This window comes from Prenolepis imparis, unplaced genomic scaffold (assembly GCF_030444845.1).
Source record: "Prenolepis imparis isolate NDT839.2.m4 unplaced genomic scaffold, iyPreImpa1.0 SCAF_3, whole genome shotgun sequence".
Classification (NCBI taxonomy): domain Eukaryota; kingdom Metazoa; phylum Arthropoda; class Insecta; order Hymenoptera; family Formicidae; genus Prenolepis; species Prenolepis imparis.
The window spans coordinates 13702963-13720862 of NW_028141161.1; the positions used below are offsets into that span (position 1 = coordinate 13702963).

At 36.9% G+C, this 17900-nt stretch overlaps 1 long non-coding RNA gene across 1 annotated transcript in view; it reads right to left on the bottom strand.

Annotated features, from left to right (window-relative positions):
• The window catches only part of LOC145934438 (uncharacterized), a 49251-nt gene extending 37517 nt beyond the window's left edge, over window positions 1–11734 (bottom strand). Inside the window, exons 1-2 of the long non-coding RNA XR_014425027.1 lie at window positions 10856–11734; window positions 2102–2169 (exon numbers count right to left, since the gene is read on the bottom strand). This is a non-coding gene — a long non-coding RNA (uncharacterized LOC145934438). The remainder of the gene's footprint in view (window positions 1–2101; window positions 2170–10855) is intronic.
• Between the last annotated feature and the right edge of the window lie 6166 nt (window positions 11735–17900).

Genomic DNA, 17900 nt, shown 5'->3' on the forward strand with positions numbered 1-17900 from the left:
CACATCAAAGTTGAATGCTAATCAACTATGATAAAATCACAGAACGATTTTACGAAAAAATTGTTTTTAAAAAATTAGAAATTTTGTATGTTGTGTATTGAGTGTGTGTGTGTGTGTGTGTGTGTGTGTGTGTGTGTGTGTGTATAGCATTTTTTTATACTGTAATATATACTTTCATATAAAAACTTTTATATATTTTTTATACTAAATTAATTTTATTTTCTCCTGTTCCATTTAATAACGAAAATAAGGATATGACGTTGCTGCACTTGTAAATTTTGATATAAAAAAACTTTGATATGAAACCAACTTATTTTTTTTTGTATTATACTCTTCATAACTATCGTACATAAAAACGCTTTACGTATTCACACACAATTTCATCTAGTTTGAATAAATCTCATAAAAATATGTAACATACAATAGCAATGTAGCATCGTATATATAACACGATATTGTTACATACAGTCTGATTATCTTGCGAGAAACGGAAACGACCGACGATCCTAGCAAAAGAACATAAAACGTCCTTATCTCTCATGAACTTAAACAACATGTCATACCCAGTTGTGAAATAATTAAACGCCGCTTTACTATAATATGCGTCTGCGCTATAATGACTCTCAATAATTAGTCAATATAATTATCCCTCCCAAAAAGCGATGTAATTACTGTACTTCTCTATAACAAAACATAGAGATATTTTAAAAAACGTGCCATTTTGAGAAATATTGCCTGAATTATCTGTGGATATTATCAGAACATGAGTATTATTTCTACGTCAAATTGTCAAAATTTCGAAATTATCGCAAAATTGCACTTCCTGAAGATATATTGAATTGGATCAGTGATTTCTTCTCATTCCCAGCCACGTATCTATCGACGACCGTACGTCGTCCTAACTACCCCCCAAAGAAAGATACGAAAAGAAATTGATGTCGATCATAACGCGTACGTTTTCGGCGTATTGTGACGATTGTGCTATTTTCTAAGAAGATGCCTGTGCACGTGCCCGGGCGAGAAAGCACGCGCGTGACGTCAGCGTGCGTCTGGGAACAGCTGACCGCATTCCACGATAATTGTTTTGCATAATCGCGGTGGAAGCGGTCGCGCGGTGGAAGCCTTACTTACTGTGTCCGCGAACAAGAGAAAGAGGCCGACACAAGAACGAGATAAGTGGGGGTGGAGAAAAAAGTAGAGGGGAGAAAATTCGAAAGGGTCCTCTCTCTCTTGTCAGGGTAGAAAGGGGGAAGAGGGGAAAGGGTCTACGGACCGACAGCGGCGTCCCTGGTCCAGCCGTCAATAGTTTCGCGGCCAACTCGCGCATTGGCTTTTAAAGTTTAAAGATCCGACCGCGACGGCGTCTAGGCATGTAAGCGGTGCTCAACTCACGACGTCGTGACGAAGTTTTCTTCTTAACGTGAAAAATAGATTAACGGAATAGATAAATATAATGTATTAGCTAAATTGCATTAGTTCCATATTGCATTCGGATTATGCATTAAATATTGGGACTGATTCTAATCAAAAATTTTTACTCTTTTTGTTCTAATTGTTTCAACTCTAATTTTCAACATACAGTTTAATACAGATTTAATACAAAATTATAATACAAAAATTACGTACAAGACTTGAGATTATTTTTTCTATAATAAAAATTCTATTAAATAGTTTGATATTTTTTTTTTTAGTTTATGATATCATGTATCTTTGCAGTTAAGATTAATATTCCATGTAAAATAAAATTGTATTCTCTATTTGCATTTCCAGAGATGACTCATTCATTGGTAGCGACTATATTCCGAGAAATATCAACGATTCGATATTGCAAAAATCAATTATGCGACTTTTAGATTTCTAGATGAAATATCTACAAAAAGAGGTTAAGGAAAATATCACGGACCGAGTACAGCTACTGAGATATTTGTACCGTATATGGTTCTGTTTAGCAGCATCTTGCCACGTCCCATGCGACCCACATTACGTTCTTTCGCAAAGACTGGCGCGACTGGCTTTCAGCGTACCTCATTTGAAGGTCGAGAATCTTAGAATTAGTGGGACGATTATAAAAAAATATTGTCTTAGAAATTATTTTACTTACTTTTGTAGAAGTTCTTTTGTCTTGGTTAATATCACGTCGTCCTACTATCAAGGGCTCCTGTCTTGGCGCTGTAAAGAAAAAATTAAATTTATTATTGATACAAAGTATGAAATATATATATGTATAAAAAGATACGTCAAATAGTATCAAGGTGTAAAAATATATCAAATGTGAAAATAAAAATTAAGAAATTAATAAGGCTCTCATGTGAAACACAAGTTTAAATTTCTCAAGCTATTAAGAGCCAGACGCGGATGGTAGTGCAAGAGAAATTAATTTTTTTAAACACTGAATCGTAGTATACATAAAGCACATATTTTCCTTGATGCGATACCATGTAATTAAATAAATCTCAATTCGAGATTTTTATTTTTAATAAATTTCTCCGGACCGTTCTAAAAAAAACTGAAGAAAGTAAGCTAAAAACAATTTCCGGAATCTGAATGCCCCGATATTTTTCTTAAAAGAAAAATTAGTTTTTTTCGAAACTGATGCACTATCATGTGCGTCTGGCTCTTATTAGCCCAGAAAATGGAAATGAAAATGTTTAAAAATTGTGTAAGAATAAGGGCCGGTTTCACCAACGTCGATTAACTTCAACCTCCGATTAAACTATATATAGTTTAATCGGCCGATTGAGTTAATCGGAGATGGTGAGATCGGCCCTAAAAGAATTTTAAATGTCGCTTAGAGAAATGTGTGACTTTAAAAGGTTTATCAACAACTATATCACCTATTTATCTTGTTTCATAATGATAGGAAAGACTAAAAGGTATACGCGCGATAATTTTGATAAAAGACATATTTAAAAATCCAATCCAAGTTATCATAAAAAAATACGATAGATATTTCCGATGATGCTGGTATCAAATCGGTAAATCGTTTAAAGAGACTGACGCAACGACAAAACTACGCACGGCCTATCTATATCATTGTAGAATCATATCGCGGCGTCGCGTCGGTCGTTCAGCAAACTACGAACGTAAGACCTTTTGCAATCCCGGCCGCACGTCTCCGAGAATGGTGTGTCGCGCACATAGTTGTCGCGTGACGTTGGCGAAGAAACGACGCCAACGACAAACGACCCCGGGGAACGGCGATACGGAGAATAATAAAAAGAGAGACGCGGTCGCGTATAGCGTCCGGTCATCCGCGGTTCCGTGAAAACTCAAACGAGCAAATATCAAGACATCTACGCACAATCGATTATACTTGATATCTGTTTTTGCGCTTTACCGTGCAATCTTACAAATATAGGTATTTGTTCACGAGATTAAGACATCGTCGTTTTAATTAAATTTTCTAAATTGCGACACGCAATTATGCAGATCATTGTATATATTCAATTATATACATATCGCTCATTTGCTGCAACAATGACATAATTCAAAAATCCAAAATTTTTGAGTTATTAGTACAGGGAGAAAGATTGCTATGTACTATTATTAAATGTGTCTCCTGAAAAATCACAATTTTTGAGTTATGTCATTGTTGCAGCAAATGAGCGATATATGTTGAAGATAATCATATAGACATCTAATTAATATAATCACAAAAATTCCAGTAGGAAGCAACTACAAGATTCCAATCTTATTTTCGAGAAAGTTTGCGCGATTTTTATTACAATTTAATTCTAACAATAAGTCCGCAAGTTCTCCTTGGTATTTCAAGTTTAGGGTTAAATTACGCATTGCACACGGAGCGCACATAGTTGTCTTCTGGAGATACTCGATTCGCGCGGACTATGCGATACTGACATACGATACTATAGTTTCTCTTACATATGCGTATCGGCTCTAAGCTGCAGCCTGCGTTTTTTCGCTCTTGCGACATTCGTTATCGGATCAGGCGGATCGAATTAGCGGAACGAGAGAGACCAAGGAGGAACGCGACCAAAATTAATTTCTGCTGGCGACCTTCGCGGCGGCGGCGACGACTCGCGAATGAATTTCTGCGCGCGTGGCAAGAGAGGGCTGGAGGAAGAGAAGAATATTTTCCGCGATGATCCACTTCTATCGCCACATCCTGCAGAGAAAGAGAGGCAAGGAGAGAGAAAAAGAGGATGGCATTTTCGATGACGTAACTTCGAGCGCACGACGCACGTCGACGATTGGTCACACAGTCAGATTGCTCATCCGCAGTTTATCCTATACATGATTCTCGTTACCGGCGTGCTATCACGCGCGGACTATGCTCGGCGGTTCGTTTTACACGATCTATAATCCGACGAGAGGGAATTCGCTAACTAGCCGATATTTTGACTTCTCGAAATTCCCGGTAAAATTATGCTAAACTGACGATCGCGAAATTTAGCGAGCACGTTAAAAATAAATATGACAAAATATATCGTGTCAAACTGAAGACATTGCGCAACATATTGATTTGTATTCTTACATATTTCTTTCTTTTGCAACAATCAATAAAGATCGATGTATATAATGTACGCTGCGATAAAAGATGCATTTCAGAATTACTTCGATTACTCGACATTTCGGAAGTGAAATCAGCGTGTCGAGCTTAGCCGGAAGTGAAGCATCGAGGCACGCAAGAATACTCCCGGTATCTCGCGAACGGAGCATCGATACACTATCCAAGTATCGTGAAAGGTGGGTAACGGGGCGTTCCGGCGGTTACCACTATGAGAATTCTAATTAGAGATAATGACGTCATTAAGGTCTGAGCCGCGACGAGACGGGATGGTCTACTGCGCTTACTGTATATACGTACCCTATTTTACACACATGCAAACATATACACGCACGCGGCCCATGTACTTGCACGCGAAACGAACTTTGTTTCGAGAACGCATGTCTTATGCTCGAGATCGTCCCTCTTCAAGTGAGCGCACTACTGTTAAAACTATTCCCGGGAGAGAGATTTACATCGCTCGTGTTCATAGCGGACGGAAAAGGAGTACTCTATTCACGACCCTCTCTGTTCTCTCCTATTAGATAAGGCAAACGTCAAACTTGCAATTCAAAATAGGATCGCAGGATTTAAACAACACATTTATGAAAATTGTTTGATCAATTTTAACTCAATTCTTTATTGAGAAAACTCCAATAAAATTCTAGCTTTTTAATAATACATTCTGCATGCACATATTATTTTGTAACAAAATTTTCAAGATTTATTTTCAACAATTGATCATATAAAATTAAGTTTAATTCGATAAAAAAAATCCATAGATAGAAGATGATTCGATAAGCATGAGACATTTTATAGTACATGCATAGCAGAAGCGCTGATCTTTATTACGATATTGGAGTGTTCAAACAATAAAAACTTTTTTTGATTTAAAATAAACAAATTAAATGCTCCCTATCACTTTGACTAAAGCAATTCTACTGATCTCGCTCTAGAGAAGTTTATCTTATATTTAAATATTCTTTTTTTAGAATAGTAATTTCTTTTAATCTTAATATAATTCACCCGCCCTTATTGCTATCGTTATCGATATGTATTATTATCGGGGTGGAAGCGACTCACACGAACGGCACAGCCGCGTCACGTCCGGAATAATAATCGCATACGAAAATAATGGCAGCGCCTGTTATCTCTCGTTTCTGCGCGCATATATTACGACGCACGGAGTCATTCCGTGATTCATGACGTTGTTAAAGCAGTTCGCGGAATTACAGTAACGGACACGTCGGTGGACTCTCGACGAGACCGAAGGAATTTGTAAATAAAACTGCGCAAAGTGTTGCCGCGATGAAAAAAAATTCGAAACACACGCTCGAACGCGTTATCACAGAAATTCTTAAAATTGATTCTTCGAAAGAATCCATGAAGCTTAAAAAAAAAAACTCTAGAAAAAGGTATATATTAATTAAATTAGTATATCGATTGATATTTAATTTGGCCAAAAGCCACGAGAGTTTCTACTTTTATCTCGACTTAGATAGAAGAAAATTTAATCAACGATTTTTAATTTCTCGATCGACTTGTCGGTGTAATAATAACCGTGCACCATCGTCGACGCATACGTCGCTGCTCGTCGCATATTTTCGCGCGCGCGTTGGATAACAGCCTCGTAACACGGCGCGTCGCGGTGACACAACTCTGTTCGAGTTAAGCCCAGAGCTCGTCGGCCAACAAAGCGGTGAACGGGGACGAGAAGAGAATCGCGGAAAGGAAAGAGACGGCAGATTCAGTCGACATTCTCAGTCAGTCAGGCCGAGTCTCGCATGTGCGTGTGATTCTCCGAGTATATTCCCCACTCTCTCTGTCTGTCTCTATCTAACTTTTGGCGTACTTTTTCCGTCAGTGCGTCTCCGATCTGATCGTCTTTGTCGGTGGTTCGTCGCATGTATTTCTCTCTCGCTTCGTCCTAACACGTCAGTGCGGATACCTGTTGCATGCCGCACTGAGAGAGAGAGAGAGAGAAGCGTTGGTGCGTGCAACGAATGATCGAGACGACGGCGCCAAAGCGAGAGAGAAAATAACAAAGATTGATTTTGCTTTGGGATAAAATTCCTTTAGATTCAACGTCGCACATGGTTAATTAATTTAAAATTATTTAGTTACAATAACAATTATAAAAGCGATTCATTTTTCTTTCGATATGATGCACCCGCAAGCACGATTTATTTAATTTCTGAAAAAAATTATTCATCGCGAGAATGCAAAGAAAGATTGTGTGTGTGTGTGTATCGCGATATTCTTAAAGATGATCTTAAAGATTCGCGAGATGAATACTTTATGCAGCACATCGTTTCTTTATCATTCGCGACATTCGTTAAGCGCGACGCCGATTTGTCATGATTATTATCATCTTTATTGCGATATTAATCGCGTTCATAGAGTGTGCCGACAAGGCGGCGGCAGTCATTAAATACCATTGGCGGAAGGAGTATCGAGGGTGAGCGCGACCAGTTTGCTGGGCTGGCTTTTCAGGAAGATCGGAATCAACGAAAATAGACGAGGCACGAGGCTGCCCCATCTCATTTGGACGTTCGCCAGTAATGTGGCGCCGCGGAAAAATCTCTGACGAAAGAGAGAAAGAAAGAGAGATAGACCTTAGACTCGTTTCATGCGAGTTTTATTTTTCGTCGACGACATACTCTGTATGTATGTGCATTATTCATCTTCTTCTTAATGTAGATATTTACCTCTTTCGGAAATAATGTATATTATTCTCCTCTCTTTCTTTTCTATCTATATTTTTTTCCTCTTTCAACAATCTTGCTGATTGCTGAAGATACTTTGTCTTTTATCATATTTTTGTGGGGCAATATGTTATATATTAAAATGTGCAATAATCATTTGCCTCGTCCAAGTTATTCAAATCAGATCTGATATTAATAATCATTTTTCGCGCATACATTAGATTTGCAATCAATCCCTGTCACGCTAGAAGCAAGAAAAAATAGCGCAATCATATCTGTGCGTATGGGTAGAAAAACGTGTAAGTCACTCAGCTGTAAGCTCTCGCAATTTGGAGAAGAAATTATCGCGCGCAACGTTGATAAGAGGCAAACAGACCTATAGCAAGCACAAGCGATGATAACCGCGAACGTGCGTATTATTCCATACCCTTCTCATTCAGTGACTCTCTAATCGAGCATTCTCTTATCGAGCCGCGGAAACGACCTGTGACTTTTACGTACGCACAATCCGAATTACGCACGTATCGCGTTTTAAGAGCGACTCTATCATATTATCGTTATATTGATAATTCACGAAAAAGTTACCGAAATAGAATCGAATTAAAGGGGTTTGATTTCATTCATAGATGCCTTACAAATCATATACATTTATTCGCCAAGAAATGTTGGTCGACTTAATATGCACGTCTTATATATAGAAGATATCCACTTATCTTATATCTAGGTGCCTACTTATATTGAAGACGAAGTTATGTACGTGACAAATGTATAGAAACACAATCCTCACATAAATTCTTAGATTATTATCTTGTTAACATGTCTGAAAGTTTTCTACAGCGATATTCTATACATTCTTTCAAATAATATATTTATTTTGCAAATCGCGGAGTTCAGAATGTTTAATAGATAAATTGAATTATATATATATAAAAAAGATTAGCGACTATTAAATGAAAATTTAAATGAGAATGACATACAGTAATGAAATAATTCCCGGTAGAGAGATATCTTCTAAGAGACATACTAATACTTAAATCTTCTATAAATTTCGTAGTAGGTATGATATATCACGATATTCTATGTAGGATCTCTTTCGGCATGATCTCGCGATCGACCGGTGGATATTCGGCGAATAGGCAGCATCGGATTTCCGTCATCGGGAAGTCGGGGAATGCGGTTGAGAGTCGCTGTCTTAAAACACGCTCTGGTCGCCGGCACGGAAATAGAACGATTGGACCTTAACGCGCACTTTTGCGCCTTTATGTAACCCGGCCGAATTTATGGCCGTTATCTATTTAATAATACGCGGATTTACTCGCGCCATTCGCAAAGATCAAACGATCCCACGCACGCACACTGTCGCGCGCGAGCGCGCACGTGCGTGCCGCAACACACACGCACATATACACATAAAATATATACACGTGTGCGCACGCTTGACGTAAATTTCGCGCCAGTGCGTTCACCTCTTCGATCTCATCGCTCGTTCTTCACGGACGCTTGAATGTCGAGTTGTTAATTCTCCTCGCTCGAGGAACATCGAAAACTACTGTTCGATCGACGGCTGGCTGTCTAAATAAAGGCACGTTCGCCGCTCTGCGCGGATCCGTCGTGCTCTCTCTTTCTCTCGCTAAACTTGCCCTGTTTTCGGCTATGATCCCCTTTCACTTATTAGGATAAGTCGAGATATGTGGAAAAACGAGACAAAGATGTAAACAAGAAGGTTTCGTAAAATTTCTTCTCGTAACTTTAATAAAAATTTAACAAAACCTCTTACGAAATTTTACGTCTTCGTTAGAAACCTTCGTGAAAAAATAAATTTGAGTTTATTAAGATCAGAAGATTATTCGTCTATTCTATCTGAATGAATAAGAAATAATAGAATGCCTCGTTTTTCACATCACTAATATAATTCTCTCTCTTTCCGTGGACAATACTACTTATTGCAAGTTATTGTAAAGAGCTAGTAAAAGGGGATAGCAAAGCTTGTCTATACCTAATTGCATCAATAATCGATAATATCATATAATTGACGTATTTAGTCATTAACTATATTTTTCAAGTCGTATACGTTTCTATATATTCCTTTTATCTCGTTTCTTCGATCGTGTTTACATATATGCTTATTAGTATTTACACGTGTTGGCGCGCGCGCGATTTTACGAGCGGACTTATGGAACGTACTTTGATATAGTTGCACGATAAGAGACTTATCTCGGTTACATAGATTTTTGACCTACATAGCTATTTAAGAAAGTACATGTTCGTTAAAATGTTATTATTTTAGCTTCTCGAACATTCTCAAGAAAGATAGATCGAAAAACCTGCTCGGATCAGATCACTGTAAGGCTAAGCCTTTACCAGGAATACAAGCCTTATCGCGAACGGAATGCTCGCTCGTCCTCGCGCTACAAAATAACTATCGCGCAATTTAGCCGTCACAATTCGAGATCTCAAATGTATTCAATCCATTTTGAAATTAATATTTTTTATAAATTGATTTAAATAATTAATTCTCCAATTCTTTTGTATATTTGTATCGACGATCAAATAAATATTTTTAATGTAGCCGTGATATCGCGAAGGCACACTGAAAAAAAAGTTTTGTTAATCGATTGTTAAATATATAAATATTTAAATCAAACACACGTTATGTTTGATTTAAATGTTGTATTTAATTTAAATACTTCTATATGTTCAATTAACAAAATAGTATTTAGTCGAACGATTTAGTCAAGTTAATAACTTTTTTTTCAGTGCACGTGTACGATAGCTCTTATATAAAGTAAATTTAATCCTTGTCATCAGAATTCATTATTCATTTGTAAATTTAAACAATCTGTATATGTAAAGCTTTATTATAAGTAAAAGATATATTTCCATACTGATATTTTTTACTCCTATTTTTTAGTTAGAAAAATATTTTATGTATGAATGTAAAAATCGCGCGAGTCAATCATTGATTGCGATTTGCAGCATAATTTCACGAACTCACATAAAGTACGATTTGTATCTATATGTATGTAAAATTTTATATATATTTTTACAATCTTCTTAAAATGACTATGCCACATTTTTCAATTGCAATAGTCGCACAATAATCTTTTATTTAGAATAGATTACTATAAATAATATCTAAAATGTCGTAAGAAATTGTGTGTACGAAATATTTTAATATATTGTTAAGAACCGTTTCTCTAAATATATTTTTTGGGTCTGGAAATAATTATAAATTCAGTGAATTTAAACTTCTCGATGTTACGAAAATATGAGAAATATGTAGCGCGTAAATATGAGAAATATTTATATTCGTTACGATAATAACGTTAATATAACAATAATACATTTGGTTAGGTATAGTAAAGTTCATTGTTCACGTATCATTTTTAGTAATATCGCAAATTAAATTCAGCTTAATTCGCGCGCAAAGGAATAAATAGCGCGAGAGATTACGGACTATATTACTCGTCCGCCTGCTCGTTCGCCGGCGATTCGTCAATTTCCTGCGACGTCGAATTGACGTAACGGAAAAGGTAGTGACGATATTCCGGACGAGCGAGGAACAACGAATCGCGCGCACATATCATGAGCGTATTCCGCGATAGACATTTTTCCTCGTTAATAACGCGCTGTCGACACGTACCTTTACACATAGCGCCTTCGATGGCAGCTACCTTCAGGACGGTTTCCTCCTTCGCCGGTTTGCGTCTTTGTAACTGTCACGAGAATGTCGGAAAATAACGTGGGACTTGGTCGTAGGAAATCCAAATAGTCCCGGAAAATAGAAATGGCGACGTCGCGACAAGTAACGCGATAGGCGCAAGTTCTCGTGCTATTACGCGAATCTCGCGAAACCCGGCGACAAGGTCGCGCGTGACACCGGACATTTTTCGTTTACGTGGACTTGGAGAATCGAAAATGCATCGTTCGTATTAGCGAGATAACGTCTCAAAACGGCGACGCGAAAAAAAGAACAAAGTACGCGCGTATTCAATCGTACAATTAGCCGGAGAAGCGTCGCAAAAGGCGTGAACTGTCAACCGCTTTCACCGTAGATAACCGGCTGGCAGACGGACGAGGACTGAACAGGACTGAGTAGAGCAACCGATCGCTCGAGGATCCCCTCTCTCGCTCACACGTTCCACGCTTCCCCCCTCAACCGCCAGCGCCGTGCGACGTTCAGCGCTTCCCTCTCTCACCCAGTCGTTCTTTTTCGCTGTTTTGTCCCCCCCAGTCACGACTCGGCAAGTCTTTGCGACACATCGCCGCAAAGTATGCGTGAACACAGGGGAAGGGAAATACACGAGGTCGGAAAATACGGAAATCGTATACACATATTCTTACAATTAAATGAGAAAGAGAGAGAATATTTTTTTAAATATGCATGTACATCCTACACTATATAAAGTCCTACACTATATAAAAATGGCAGGAAAATAGTAAAAATAAATTTAGAATATAATAGAGTTCTTATATTAACAATAAGTTAGGTCCGAATAAAATAAACGAACATGAATAATATATTAACAAACGAGTATGAAAAAATCACAGAAAAAAAATTAGCTACCGTAGCTAGCTAAATTTTAGCTGTCCCTATATTGCAACCTGAAATTTATCATGCCTAAATTTTAGCTATGATAACTAATATCTTTTTAGCTATAGTTTAATGGAGAATTCTATAGCTAAAAAATATTAGCTATCATAGCTAAAATTTAGGCAGGATAACTAAATTTCATGTGTAATATAGGGACAGCTAAAATTTAGCTATGATATAGCTAATTTTTTTCCGTGAACGAGTGTTTAATTATTCAAAAAATTTATAAACAATCTCTTATAAAATTTATATATAAAATAAATTTGTATAAAATTATGAGTTAAATAATATCTTTTTTTTCACTTATATATTCGTTCGTTTATTTGTTTGTTTGGTTTCTGGATCCAGCTTTACACAAGAAATATCTCCATATTAACACGTGATACTGTGATATGTATAAAATTACATATCTGATACGAACGTTTATAAACATTTGACTCGAAACGACACATATTTCTCAATGAGAATACTGATAACTACGGTACCATTGAGATGTCTATGATATCAATATATATCAGAATAAATGAGCTATATAATCATTGCATAAAATTATATACCAGTCTGTCTTTAAAGAAATTTTGTAAGTATATATTACAGAGTTTTAAACATATTAATTTAATTGCGTGAGAGAAAAATTAAAATCGTACTCTTTCAATTATCAGTTAGCACTAATATGCGCGAGCTATTAAATTACTGTCGCTATTGTCGTCGAAATTCATATGCGCCTTTTTCTGGCACGCAGTGTGGCAAGCTTTCGAAATGGTTTCGCGAAATGGTCGTCGCTCTTATTTCTCCTCCAAGAACTTTCTCGAGTGCTAGAAATAGCAAAGTAGCGACGAAAGTTCGCAATTGCGTCCTAGATTTAATATTAAATGTAATTTTTTCGTATTTAATGATAACGCGTCCAATAATGTATATATATATTTGATATAAATTAGTAATATATTTGTACAATTGTCTTTCTCGCATCGATTCATATGGAATTCGTGTATAATTATTTATTAATGTCTTAATTTACAGCTTTAAAAACAATATGTTATATTAAATTTATTTGAAAACAGTTCGAATCGGTTAAATTTTAGCTTAGAGTCTCTTTAAAAGTATAGACGCCGTATTACAAATGACAAAACAATTGAAATGCTGGGTCAATGAAATGCGATTTGCGTCAATGTCGAGGAGGTGAGTTTCGGCCCGAGTGAGCATCAGCCACGGCGAGCTCATGAATTATGAAAAAGCTAAATTTAAAAAAAAGAAAAAAATTGCGACCGTGCGTCAACAGAAACGATAAGCAATCAGATATTTGTGTAAAAATTTACAATCGATGCAAGAGAAAAATACGGAAAATAGAATGTTAGGCAGAATTTGCGGGATTTTTTTCAGATATAAAAATTCAATCTACATAGAATTTTATTCACGCGTTTCGTTCGCATATATCGGAGATCGTCTTTGCATCGTGCGTGTTTGCGGAAATGCGGTAAAATTTTGCGGAAATTCCTAATATTCGAGCGGTTCGCACACGTATTTACACAGTCGCACGTAATAACATGCGATTATATTTGTCACGGTTGTATTCTTACGGACTCACAGAAGCGTGTGATGTTCACGTGGACAGCCCGGTGTTTAATGACCACGGCAGACCGCGTTTGCTCGCGGTACTAATTGCTCGATCGAATGCGATTACGTTCCCGCGGAAATATTTCACACGGATGTTTGCAGGGTCAACGATATATCGTTGTCGGATTGAAATCCACGAAAAGCCGAAATACTCCGTGTTCGTGCAAGTCTCATATATTCGCGACTCGTTGTTCGCAATCACGTTCCGTATTCGTTAATCTAAACTGCGCTTATTCATGTGGTAAAATCTATAAAAATATGTGTAGTGCAACAATAATAAAGAAGGTATGACTTTTTAACGTTTTATAGTTTTTGTTTTAAAATGCAGCTGTTTTAATAAAAACATGATCAACTAGATGAGAGTTAATATTAGACAAAGGTTTGCATTACATCGATCGTTGCTGACCCGATAGAATAATGTATATCAAAGAAAGTATATCTACAGTCCAATCGTAAATTAATGTTTTGCAAGAAAGTAGGAGATAAAAGCGGGAAATGTTTAATAAGAAATAGTATGAGATTCATATTGATCCACTGTGTGCTCTAGATAGATAAACTACCTACCAAGACTAATCCAATTGGCCTCTTAACATAATTGGTTTATATAGTTATAAAAGAAAAAGAAAAATGAAATTCTCGCGTAATTAAAAAGCCAGGTTGTCAATTAAATTTTAATTACGTATTGCTTTATCAATTATTTTGTCGAAAAGAACTTATCGATGTGAACAAATTGTTCCGCATACATTGAAGTATTATGATTTAAAAATAATATAAAATAGTTAATTAAAATTATTTGTTGAAAATTATTGATGCAATTCACGTTGGCAGTTGTAAGGTTAAAAAAATCGATAATTTTCTAAAGATTAAGCTAAAAATAAAATTAATTCAAAATGGAGCAATAGACTTAAGAAATTTCAAATATATAAAAAAGAGATTCGATACAAAGAATTTCTGTCGAGAAGCGTAGAATATTATTTCGTCGGTACTCGATGATTCTCATAACAGCCTATTAAACGATATCAAGTGTATTAGCACAAACGAGCAATTTAGTTCTTCCTCGCACGATGGGATCGCGTCGTAGCGAGAAAATTCAGGATGTGCTGATAGAAAAAGCAGCATCATGTACAAAGCGTTAGAAGTTTACTCGTATACAGAATGTCGGAATTCTAAATTTTCCTATAAATGTATATACATATATTTTGACCCTTTATCCTTACACGAAAGATGCAGCGATTATTACCGGATACTCTGTATTATACGCGGAATATTAAATTATACAAGTATTTTAATACAGAGATTCATTATTTAGACTGTTAATGTATCATGAAGCTTATCCTTATTTTATTTACTCTATCCTGCGATTCGATCGTTTTACTGCGTGTTCTCAATCCGAATTATATTTAGATCGTCAAAAAAAATCGAACCATAAAGCATCGGACGTTAAAGTATAGATTGATTAAAACGATCTTTACGAATATTTTTTTTATTAACTTAGAGTTAAATATATTTCATCCGATTATTTATCGTTTGACTTTTTTCGACAATTTAAATATTATTCGATTTGAGAATATATAGTAAAACAAACGAATCGTAGGATCGAGTAATTAAAATAAGGATAAGTTCCGTAAAACATCAATCGTTTTATAAATAATTAATCTATATTTTATAGTGCTTGTGTAATTTAATATTTCGCGCGTATATAATATGTCATAGTTGGTAAAATATTTCGACAACGAGTTATCAATACAATAACATGTGGCCTTTTGGTGTCGTTTAGCATGTTATTGTTAACATGCTTTAACTCTATTATCATTCACACGCCGATACTCAAACGGGTATATACATTGTAGTGCAAATTCCTTTCCTAAAATCGTGATCGCGATCGATATCGGAAAACAATACGATACTGCTTTTCCTATCACGCTGAATTTTCTCGCGATCTGATCGCGCGAGGAAGACTAATTGTAAATTGTTTGTGCTAATACGATATGAAACATTTTAGTGATTAAGTCTCGAATTAGGAATTTCGAGGTGTTTGATGTGTTTTATTTGCATCGCGGCCTATCCTGTAAATGTGATGGTGAGCATCTCGAGCCCCCGTTTCCTCGAAATATCGCAGACGTATAAACTCGTCGCGGCGACGTCGTCGCGTGGAAATAGAGAATAGAAGTGGATTTAGAAATAGAGCCGCCAGTCGTCGGCCTAGAATTTGATCGGACGTGGCTTAACGGCGGCCTGCACCGGACGGCACTGTTTCGGGCGAGTTCGAACGTGCATCGCTCTTTCAATGCGATGCACTGGGCAGCTCGCGATGAATAATAAACAGGAGACGTGCGAGACGGATCTAAGCTTCGACGGTACTGAGAAGCATTTTCATGAGAAAATTATCGTAGTACAGAGTCTTAAAATAATGGATGGGCGTACACCGAGAGAGAGTTTCGCCAGGAGCAGAAATACCGCGCCGATGAATAAGTCGTGTCCGAAAATAGTCGCGTCGGAGGGTCCGATATTAAGGTATTACGAGGTATCAATTTTAATCCCGCGAGGAAAATATTTCGTTTTTCATTAACTTTGTAATTTCAGAACTTCCGGAATGTAATAGGTATAATGTTTCAGATTTTAATGAAACGTGTTCGTTTCGATAACGCGATCTATTAAAAGTTTAATGAGAATTTTCATATATATGTTTATTCGAAATTTCGTTCACATAATTTCGAAAAGCGGAAGGACGCATTTCTCAGCAATCTACTCCTTCACCAAAAGAATTTACCTAAATAACGATTAAAAAAAAAAAAGAGAGAATCTCGCTCCCCCTTCCCGAGTCATCGTCCAGCTGACCTCGAGCTATGGACTCATTAGGAATCGCCAAGAATTCGAAGGTATCTAATTAAACGATGAATAATGCACGATACATTGCGCGATTAAAGGCACCCTTGGTACGGACGGTGCGGTGCTCGTGCGGACCGAGTTACACTTCCTTGAATGCGGCATCCTGTCGCGCAAGTACTGTCCGACGCGGTCGTTCCGCGTTGTTCGTAACGGAGAGGACATTACTTATGCCGCCGCGACTTCCTTCCTATACGTAGAACGAGCGAGTAAATGCGTGCGCGTACTATCGTCTCTCGTCTCGTAGAAATCGCGCGAGCACGCACGCACGCACGCACGCACGCACGCTCGCTCGCTATCTGTGCTCGTGGTGGTTTCATTCATAAAGTCACGCGTTTCGCGAGGAAACGCCTGCACGCGCGCGTTAACGACAGGAACAGACGACTTCGCCCGCTTTTTCTTACACATAGGTACGTACCCTCGCGAGAGAAGACGTTAATACGCGCCTTCGGAACCAACGAACGCTCCGCGCCGACTTCCGGTTGGCTCGGATGCACAGAGCGTCGGAGGATGCGCCGGTAGGCAATAAAAGCAGAGCCGTTAATGCACCTCTCTCTTCTCTTTCTATCTTTCTCTCTTACCGCGCTCTATAAACCGTGGGATGGATTGCGCGATTCCGCATCCTTTTATATATTGTCATAGCATTGCAATCGATTCACACGACATCAGAATCTTAATCTTTCATAATATAAAATTGTAAATGTCGCCTTTTTCAGCCGCAGCTGTTTTCTCAAAAAATGAACAACTTCTTTTTATTCTCTATTTATAAAAAATTAAGAAATATTTTCTAAAATCTTTTGCGCGACTAAATGTAAAGAGATTTTCTCATTTTTTCTCTCTCTCGAACGTTAAGTTTTGTATTAAAAAAATTGAAGTAAGTTTTTCATGAGATTCCTTAAAAACTGATTAATTTGATTATGGAATGAAAAGAGCCCAAGAAAGTCTTTAAATTTCAAAATTATAAATTTTTAGTACATTTTTTAAACGTTCTCTTACTCATTACTAATTATCATATCATAGGTTTTATTAAAATAAAATTTTTCTTTATGTTATTCTTCAAATCTAAAGTTTGATAGTTCTTGTGATCTCTAATGTTGAAAATCGTATTAAAATTTCGTCAAGTGTACGCGCGGTCGTGAATCTTGCTTTTCAAAGTGCGGTGACCCTACAGGCTTGGGCGGAACTCCTTCGCTTCCGGTGCTGTTCCGCTGCTGCTATTTCTATATATAAACCCACACGCGTTTATCGACATAAACCGCATACACGTATGGAAGCTTCGTATATGTGCATGTTGCCGAATACTATCGCAAAACGAGGGGACGACTTCGTTATACGAGAAGCTAATTTATAGGCCGCGCATTTTGCCGAATGATTCTCCGTAGGAATTACTTAATCCTTTCACGTAGAGCGATTTCATTGAAAAGAATAAAGAATACATATATATATATATGTATATATACTTATTAAGAAAAAGAATATATAGTTATTATCATCTCGCAAAATGCTTAATGTTTTTTTAAGCATATTTTTCTAGATTTATCTGTCTATTAATTTTCCAAATATTTTTATCACACATTTATAAATTCTTAGTGTT